Raw genomic sequence first — 10475 nt, forward strand, 5'->3', positions numbered from 1 at the left:
GTATAAATTATCTAATCTAGATCTTACGACACTGGATCCAAATGAGATTTATAATTCATTTTTTGAAGTAATACTAAAAGAATTTAACAATATATTTAAAATTAAATCATGTTATAGTAACACAAAATTAAAGTTTAGTGACTGGGCTACTGTTGGTATTTATAAAAGTAGAAATAAATTATACGACTTATTTGATATGAGGCGGTGAAATCGAAGCGTAGCCTTTTTAGAATACGTCAATAAATATTCCAAAATTTTTAAAGCAGTATGCATTTCTGCTAGGTCCTTATATTTAAAGAAAAAAATCCTAAATTCTGATAATAGAATTAAAGCCACATGGGATGTTATTAGTAGTGTTAGTGAAAAACCCAAAAAGGAAATGATACCAATAGAATTGAACACAGGTAGTAGATACACGAGTTCTGAATTAGAGGTTGACTAATTTATTTGAAACATTTTTTGATAAATTACCCCATAAAATAACATTTAATTTAAAATCATCTACATCAAAGGATGTAGCTAGGTTATTAAATAATAGTGTTTCTAAATGCGTTATTGATTTTTCAATTGAAACGGTTTCTGCAATCGATGTCATAAAAGTATTTAAAACTGTAAATATTAAAAAAACTAACGACATATGGGGCATTTCGGTAAAATTTTTTAATAACATCATGTACGATATTGCTCCGTATATAGCAGTAATTTTTAACAAGAGTTTGGACACGGGTTCATTTCCTAACTTGTTAAAATGTAGTAAAGTTTTACCACTTTTTAAACCTGGAAACAGAAGCGATCCCGGTAATTACAGACCTATTTCAATACTCCCATCCTTAAGTAAAATTTTCGAAAATAATATTTTAGATCAACTTCTCATCCATTTCGGTACAAATGCAATTTTTCATGGTGAGAAATTCGGTTATAGAAGAGGTCGCTCGACAACTGATGCGGGGATTGCGCTTCTCAAACATATTTACGATGCTTGGAAGAAATCACAGATTGGAGTATTCTGTGATATATCTAAAGCATTCCGATTCGCGTGTTGTTTACCGCAGTGATCGCACGCTTCTTAAGTTTTTCGCATTACGAGACTTATGTTACGGTGTTCGGAGAAAGACTTTTTTAAAAAAGTATTTATTTATTTAAAATTAACAAAATTATATATTTTATTAATTAATTACATTTGACTTATCTATCTAATGCTATTACAAGACTGATTTTAAATTCTAATATTAATTATTTACGAAAACAATATGGAATGTGCGTGTAAGCAGTTTGATTGTGTTCTATATTCCATCGTCAGCGGTATGTGCGGGGTTACTGCACTATAACTCGAGTTATAAATTTTTTTTTTTTAAGTTTACCCTCATTTTATAATGTGTTTTAAAAATGGATGATTTAAATTCACCAATATTGTGTTCAAGTGATATTGATTAAGAAGCGATAGTAAATAGTTTTTGTGAACAACAAATGATTGTCAATATGGAAGTTAATGGAATAAATTCCAATGTATCAAGAATAGTGGGAAAGAGACAGAGAGAAGATAGTGATGAAAATAAAAATGGAGATGGTGACTTTACAACAGTGCAAAGAAGACCAAAACGAGTTCTTAGGAGACTGTCTGACACAGAAGATTCCTACGAAGTTTGTCTATCATCTAAGCAAATCCTGCCTAAGCAAATTGGAATGGCCAAGTTATTAAGATCTCTAGAGTTTAAATATATGATAAGAATTAAATATAAGGACCCTTACAAAACTTTAATTACATTTAGTAATAAAAGTGATGCAGAGAAGATGTTAAATTGTCCTAAATTTACTGAACTAGAATATAAATGTTATTTAACAAATCAAGTGAACGTTACTTATGGCGTTGTCAAAAATGTAGATCTAGATATGGAAGAAAAAGAAATTCTAGAAATATTTGAGTGTGACGTAGACATTCTTTCAATGATTAGACTTAGACGCTTAAATGAAAAAAATGAATGGGTACCCAGCTCAACAGTGCGTTTGATTTTTAAAGTTCAACCTTGCCCTCGTATACACTAGGATAAGGTTGTAGGTTCAAGGTTGAACCATATACTTTCCCAGTAACAATAAGTTTGGTCATCTAGCTATAGCCTGTCCTACAAAAAAGATTAAATGTAGATAATGTGGAAAAGATCATCCTAATTGTGACGTGACAGAGTTGTCTTGCCTGAATTGTAAAGGTAATCACATGACACTTGACAAAACATGCCCCTATGTTTATCAAAGAAAAGAAAATTAGGATTATCGTATGTGAAAACAATGTTACATATAGACAGGCTCTTGATTTTTATCTTCAACAAAACAGAAATAATACACCTGAAATGAGAAACGCACAAATTGATACTAGTGAAGAAAAACAAAATTTAAATGATATAAATAAAAGATCATATAAAGAAGTTTTAACGTCTAAGACCCTAAATTCTCAAGATACCTCAGAACCCAGTGATATTGAACTTAGTATGAACTCACGAAGACTTGCAGAATCAAATCCTAATAAAACAACTAAAAAAACCTCTCGCAAAAAAAGACAAATAAAGGAATAAATTCTAACGTTTGCTTTGAAGAGGAAAATACTTGTAATGAAGAATCAGCTCTATTAGCTATTGAAAATAATAGTAAAAGGGACAATAATGTTGAAAATTTTTCAAAAAGGAAAAGCCTACTAATAAAGTTGAAGGAAATTATTATTTCAAGTAAAGAATTTAAGGAAAAGCTATATGAAGTAATTCTGCTTGTAATTGAATGTAATTGATGAAGCGAGCGTGATGTTGTTTGATATATTTAAAAGTAGTGCAGTTTTAAAAAGAATACTTCAGATTTTTGATGGCTAATACTTCTATAAAATATTTTAGGTTAAACATTTTACAATGGATTTCTTAAAGTTTGAAGCCTAAACTAATTGATTTTGAATTATTGTTACACAGAGAGAAAGTCCACATAGCAATTGTAAGTGAAACTTGGTTAAAGTGCAAAACACTTTAAAAATTAGTCAATATAATATTTCTAGACGAGATAGAGGTGATTCGTATGGTGGCGTAGCGATAATTACACATAAATCGCTAAGAACAGTTACTAGTGAAATTGATATTGCTAATAGCGGCATTGAAGTTTTAATTAAAATTTATAATTGTAAATATCTAAAAAATATCGTTTCGGTTTACTGCCCCTCAAGTATAAATACAAACCAATCCCATTGGGATAACCTATTCTCCTTATTTTCTAGACGGTCAATTATTGCTGGAGATTTTAATGGTCAACATTCCACATGGTCGCATAAAACTGATTCCAGAGGAATTCAACTATTTGATAGTGCCCTTCAAAATAATTATATCGCTATTAATAATGGCAGTACTAGAATAAAACTGGTAAATGATGTTTTGCAATGTTCGTCACCAGATATAACCTTTTGTTCTACAGACATTGCGGTTAATATCCAGAATTGGAATGAATGAAAATTGAGGATGCAAGATTATTAATAACGCATTCTTCTTCAAATAATTAGCACAATTTTTGTAGTAGTTGTGATGAAAATACGACAATAACAGAAGTTTGGAGGAAAATGCAATGGATTAAAGGTTTGAAAAGATCTAGAATTACCACTAAAGAGGAGGACAAAGTAAAACTTTTACGATCTCTCGCTCCTGATTTTACTAAATTATATTCACCCCGTTTTGCATCTAACAATAGTTTACTGGAAGCTGATTTTAGTATTAATGAATTTGATAATATAATTAAAGAAAAAAATAGTGCTCCTGGAGTGGATGAAATATCTTAATCAATGCTAGTTAATTTACCTAAAGTTGCCAAATTGTATTTAGTAAAAATTTTTAACCTTATATTTAAATCTAGCGACATTCCAAACCAGTGGGGAGACATTCAAATTATTCCCATTCCCAAACTAGGAGATAATAATAGCAATATTGTTAAGCTAAGACCTATATCCTTATTGTCTTGTATTGTCAAAACCTTTCATAATGTGATTAACAAAAGATTGGAATGGTACTTTGAAAGAAATCATATTTTTTCTCCTAAAACAATAGGGTTTAGAAGAGCTCAATCTAGTCTAGACAATTTAACTCAACTTGTAACCAGGAATATGGGGACAGCTGCCTGTTTTGTAGATATTGAGGGTGCATATAAGAATGTGTTAATAGAGAATGTAGAAGCAAAGCTAGACAATATCAATGTTGGATCCTTAATATGTAAATACATTTGGTCAATTTTATGTGAAAGACACCTACGAATAAAAAGTGATGTAAATGATTTTTATTATGAAAGGTGGACGAGTAAAGGTCTAGCACAAGGGGACCTCTTGTCTCCACTACTTTTCAATGTAGCAACCGTAGAAATTTGTCAAACCATACAAAATGTATTTCCGACTCAATATGCTGACGACATTGTTTTATATTCTAACAATAATTTTAATATTCGAGCCAGTGCTTTAAATGTTCAACGAGACTCTCTTATATGTCTATTGAATAAATTAGGACTAGAAATATCAGATGCTTAAACGAAATTATGTATTTTTACCAGAGGTCATAAACGAAATAACTTAAACATAAATATCAATGGCTTAAGAATAGAAACAGTCGAAAATATTAAGTATTTGGGAATGTGGTTGGACAAATCCCTACGTTGGGGTAAACATATAAACGAAACATGTACAAAGACATCTAAATTTTTACAATTACTTAAAGTTCTCGCTGGACCTGAATGGGGTATGCGTCCTCAATATCTACGTAGACTGTATATAACACTTATAAGAAGTAGGATAGACTATGGGTCCTTCCTATATGACAATAGTGCTGATACCCATTTAAACAAGATACAAAATCAGGCTATGAAAGCCATAGGTGGACACAAAAGATCCACGCCCATACACGGTATGGAATGTGACTTATGTATACCACCACTACATATAAGGAGGTCCTATCTTGCCACTAAATACTGTTTAAAAAATCAATCTTTGTCAGAACATAAAACCATTCAGTATATTTCGGAACTTAGTTCGGTTTTAGGTAATAGATATTGGAACTCCTAAAATACCTTTAATTGCATTTACATATATTAAAACTAAGGAAGATCTCATAATAACAACTAACGGTCTTGATATATTTAACTTAAATATTTGGGTTTCAAAAATTAATATTGTTGATAAAGTAAAACCTTATTTAGATGGAGTTAAAAGTTCCAAAGATAGTTTTGATATTTATATACTGAAACAAAATACTATACAAGAAATACATACCAATTATACTGGATGGTATCCAATTTATACTGATGGATCTAAAGAAAAACTAAACTGTGGATGCTCATATTATGATCCAAATTGTGATATTGGAAGAATGTTTAAGTTTCGTGCTAATGTTAGTATTATGACTGTGGAACTCGTTGCAATACATGAGGCAATCTCCTATGCATTACATATTAATTGTAAAAAGTTTGGTATTAATTCCGATAGTAAAAGTGCGATACATCATATAGTTACTTGTGTCAGAGGCAAAAGAGGAATAACTATTGCATACACAATTTTAGATAAAATAAATCAGTTAAATGCAAGAGACATTGATTTCGTATTGCAATGGGTTCCTGCTCATGTCGGACTCACCGGAAACGAGAAGGCCGATTGCTTAGCAAAGAAGGCATTATTAGAAGGAAGGGAAATAGACATTAGACCAAACTATTTTGAAATATTGGGGAAGTATAAAAAGGAATATTTTGAACAATATAAAGAATATTTTGACGAACGATCAAAAACTAAAGGAATCTGGTTCAAAACTTTACAAGCTGAGACCCCTCGTATCCCGTGGTTTTCTGATATAGATTTAAACCGTCAACAAATTGTGATGGCCTTAAAAATACGTTCTGGTCACGTTCCTCTAAACAAGTTTGGATTCATGATGAAAAAGGTTAACTCATCTAATTGTGACATTTGTGGCAAAGAAGAAGATATCCAACATTTTTTGGTGGAATATGTTCGGAATAGTGGAAAAAGACAAGAACTAGTAAGAATGTTGAATTTAAATATAAGTGCTGTTGGAATTTTTCAAAGCATTCTGGCTTCTCCTACGTCTGAAGCAGCCAGGATACTTTATAGTTTTAAATTTAAATGAGATGCAGCAATTTTATTAATATGTTACTGAACTCAGATTAGGGCACGATGGGACTGACATTTTCACCTGTGAAAAAAGTCCCTAAATAAAACTAGAAACAAAAAAAAAATCTAAAGCATTCGATTGTGTAAAACGCGAAACGCTTCTTTATAATCTCAAATATTACGGTGTTAAAGGTAAAGCTCTTGATCTCATTGCTTCATATTTATTCCATTAATGAAAACTTGCTGGATTCTTAATCCAGCAAGTTTGGACTTAAACTTATATACAAGGTAATGTCATATATATAAAGCCATTACCTATTTTTTGCCCTCCTAAGGCGAAACAAACTAAAAACAAGGTTACATTTTTTTGGAATTTTCCAATTTTGTCCATGGCAGCTAACGTGTTAAATGGTGACGGTCTTGAAGTAGCTGATACTACGGTGTTTTTAGGAATAGAATTAGATTCCAGACTTCAGTGGACTTCTCATTTATTATCCCTAACAGGAAGACTCAGCTCCGCAACATACGCGGTTAGAAAAGTTAGTCAACTAACTGATATTGATACCGCTCGTTTAGTTTATTTTGGTTATTTTCACATTATTATGTCATATGGCATATTACTTTGGGGTAACGCTGCAGATATTGAATCTGTCTTTATTTTACAAAAGAGAGCAATCCGGTTTATTTATAATCTTGGAGCTAGAGACTCTCTTCGGGATGTTTTTAACAAAGTGGGAATACTCACTGTTGCGTCGCAATATATTTACAACAATACAGTATCAGTAGTAATACAGTAATTATATTGATCACTTTGATAAAATCAGTGATAATCATTGTATGTGCACTAGGAGTAAGGATAAGCTTATAACGCCAAGTTTCCGACTCCGCAAAGGCAATAAATCCTTCTTGGGGCAGGGTATCAGTTTCTTTAATAAAATTCCGCAGACATTTTTAACTTTGCCGTTTAGTAAATTGAAATCGTTTGAAAAAAATACATTGGTAGAAAAAGCATATTATTCGATACAAGATTTTATAGATGATAAAAAAGCGTGATTCGCAGACGACATCGTCATCGTGGCAGAAACGTTGCAGTTGTAATGTATGTATATAATGGGGGTAGATTTATAATTATTGATTAACAGACAATTTATCTACCTACCGGGCTGTAATGTAAAATATGTATATCATATTCCTTTGTCTACCAATATACGTCGTGCTATCAACAGGTGTTTTATTCCCAATATTTCTCAGTGGCGAATGAGGTGGTGAACCGTGATAATAGTTCATTATTTATATATATATATATTTATTATTATATATTATTTATTATTATTTTTTGCTTTCTTTAGTAAAATGTCGATTGGAAAAATTTCCGAGTTTGTAGTTGACTCTGATAACTGGCAGTTATATGTGGAAAGACTAGAACAGTATTTTATAGTGAACAATATACCGCGTGAATTGCATGTACCGACATTAATAACAGTTGTCGGTGCGGGGTGCTATGAACTGTTAGTTAATTTGTGTACACCGGATAAACCGAGTTCAAAACATTTCACGAGTTAACGGAAATTCTCGGGAAACATCTGCAACCAAAACCGAGCGTCAACAAAATCTTTCTACCAATGCAGAAAGATTTAAATATCGTCAACGGGTACAAAGGTCAGGCGAGTCTATATCACAATACGTTGCAGATTTAAAAAGACTAACGAAGACATGTGAATTTGGTGCATGGTTGGAGGAAAGTCTTAGAGACCAGTTGGTGTGTGGGCTTATAAGCGAAACTATAAGACAACGGTTATTCGCGGAAAGTAACCTGGATTTTGCTAAAGCTTATCAGTTGGCAAGCAGTATGAAGGCGGCGGAAAAGGATGCAGCAATGGTAGACCACTGTTCGGGCAGCTCGAAGAGCGGCGTGTTAGTAGAGTGCCAAGCCAAGCCAAGGAGCATGGCAGAATAAATAAGATAATAGGAAATTTAGATTAGCAAACAAGCAGTGAGGGCGAGTGAATCAACGGAGTGGACGGGCGGCGCCGGAAGCTACGGCTGCGGTGCAGGTCTCTGCAAGTGGAAGGGGACGAAACACTCACCGGTGCATCGCGTGTGGTGGTGACCACGGCGCAATGACGTGCCGATTTGCACGTTACGTATGTCGAGTATGTAACCGGCAAGGCCATCTACAGCGGGTTTGTCCGTTGAAGAGTGAACATTACAATGTTGCCGTCACGGATTTGAATAATCAATCGGTGGACGGAGGAGACGACAGCGACGAGGTAATTATGTTTATGAACCAATTATGTCTCGAAAATTGCAAGCCCATTTTAATTATGTTAAATGTTAACGGTAAAAATTTAAAAATGGAGTACGATACCGGAAGTGCCGTGTCGTGTATAAGCTAGGGGCAGTATTTAATTAAATACAAAGAATTAAAATCAAATAAATGTAGTTTAGCCTTAAAGTATTATACCGGAGAAATTGTTCATCCCATTGGCGTTATACGTCCGCTTGTTAACTATGGAAATACAAGCAAATATTTAGCAAAACTGTGCTACTAGGTAGACAATGGATTTTAGAACTTGGTTTACAGTTACCAATTCCAGTATGTAATTATAATAAAAATGTACATAATTTAAATACGAGTGATTTTAACTTCGAGGAATTCAGTTCCAGATACTGTGAAGTATTTAAAGATGGTTTGGGTCGGTTCACGGGCGGCGCAGTTAGGATTCATGTGCGGGAGGGTGCCCAGCCGGTGTTCATGCGCGCGCGGCCGCTGGCGTACGCGCTGCGCGAGCCGGTGGAGCGTGCGCTTGAGCAGCTCGTGCGCGACGGCATCCTCACCCCGGTCGAGCGGTCGGACTGGGCGACACCTATTGTGCCCGTGGTCAAGAAGGACGGTAACATTAGAATTTGTGCTGATTATAAGTTAACACTAAACAAGGTAATCGATGTCGATCGTTATCCGCTGCCCAAGGTGGAAGATTTATTAGCTCGTTTACACGGCGGTGACCGTTATAGTAAGATAGACTTGTCTTAAGCGTATGCGCAGTTTACTTTAGATGATTCTCGAAAATATACAGTGATAAATACATATAAAGATCTTTTCAGATACAATCGCTTAGTGTACGGCTTATCATCTAGTCCAGGAATTTTTCAGAGGCATTTAGAGAATTTATTTGCGGATTTATCTCATGTGGGCGTATTTCTAGATGATATTATTATTACTGGTAAAGATACGAAGGAACATATGGATAATTTAAATAAAGTTTTTGACCGATAACAAACGCACGGATAGCGTGTTAAAAGAGAAAAATTTTCATTCTTTGCGAAGTCTATAAATTATCTGGGTCACGTTATCAGTGGGGACGGCGTTCACACTTATCCCGACAAGGTCAAGGCCATTGTAAATACTCCCGCCCCTACTAATGTTTCAGAACTTAGGGCGTTTATCGGAATGATTATGTATTATTCAAAATTTATAAAGAATATCAGTACAATATTGGCTCCTCTCTATAGACTATTACGAAGCGGCGTAACGTTTATATGGAATAAAGATTGTAAGGATGCTTTTACAGTTATTAAAAATAAATTAGTTTCAAGCGAAGTACTAGTTCATTACTCCTGCGAGCAGCCGTTGGTACTGACTGCCGACGCGAGTAGTGTAGGAGTGGGCGCGGTCATCTCGCATCTCACGCCGCAGGGGGAGCGGCCCGTCGCGTATGCATCGCGGTCTTTAACTGCAGCGGAGCGAGCATACTTCCAGATAGATTCCTATTAGAAAATTTCATCAATATTTATACGGGCGAAAATTTATACTTGAACGGATCATAAGCCTTTGACATATATATTTGGAAATAAAGTAGGTATTCCGGTTATGGCTGCTTCACGCTTGCAAAGGTGGGCAGTATTATTGTCGGGTTATAATTATTAGAATATATCGCTTCAAGTAAAAATTGCGCTGACGCCTTATCGAGGTTGCCGCAACCTAGTAGCAGTAAAATTCAGAATTCTGCTGAGGAAATTACGTACGTTAATTTTGTAGAAAATTTTTTACTTGTAACTCACGACAATATTAAAATTCAAACTTCTAAAGATAAAATTCTTAGTAAAATAATATTATATTTACAATCGGGGTGGCAGGTCACTTGTTCAGACGATAATATTAAGCCATTTTTTTACGTCGCAATGAACTTTATTGTAAACGCGGATGTATTATGTGGAGTTACAGATTAGTTCCGTTATGCTAGTGACTGGTACAGACTCAGACTGTCAAAAGTACTATAAAAAAGCTATTATTAATGGTATCTCAAAAAATTGCTTCATTGATTTCGGTAGCTCCAAAACTTTAATAAGGTTA

The 10475-nt window shown here is 34.0% G+C and overlaps 1 pseudogene; it reads left to right on the forward strand.

Moving 5' to 3' along the window:
* Window positions 1-7474: 7474 nt before the first annotated feature.
* On the forward strand, window positions 7475-8078 carry LOC124542805 (annotated as a pseudogene).
* The last annotated feature ends 2397 nt before the right edge of the window (window positions 8079-10475 follow it).

The sequence above is a fragment of the Vanessa cardui genome, chromosome W, assembly GCF_905220365.1.
Source record: "Vanessa cardui chromosome W, ilVanCard2.1, whole genome shotgun sequence".
In the NCBI taxonomy this organism is placed as follows: Eukaryota; Metazoa; Arthropoda; class Insecta; order Lepidoptera; family Nymphalidae; genus Vanessa; species Vanessa cardui.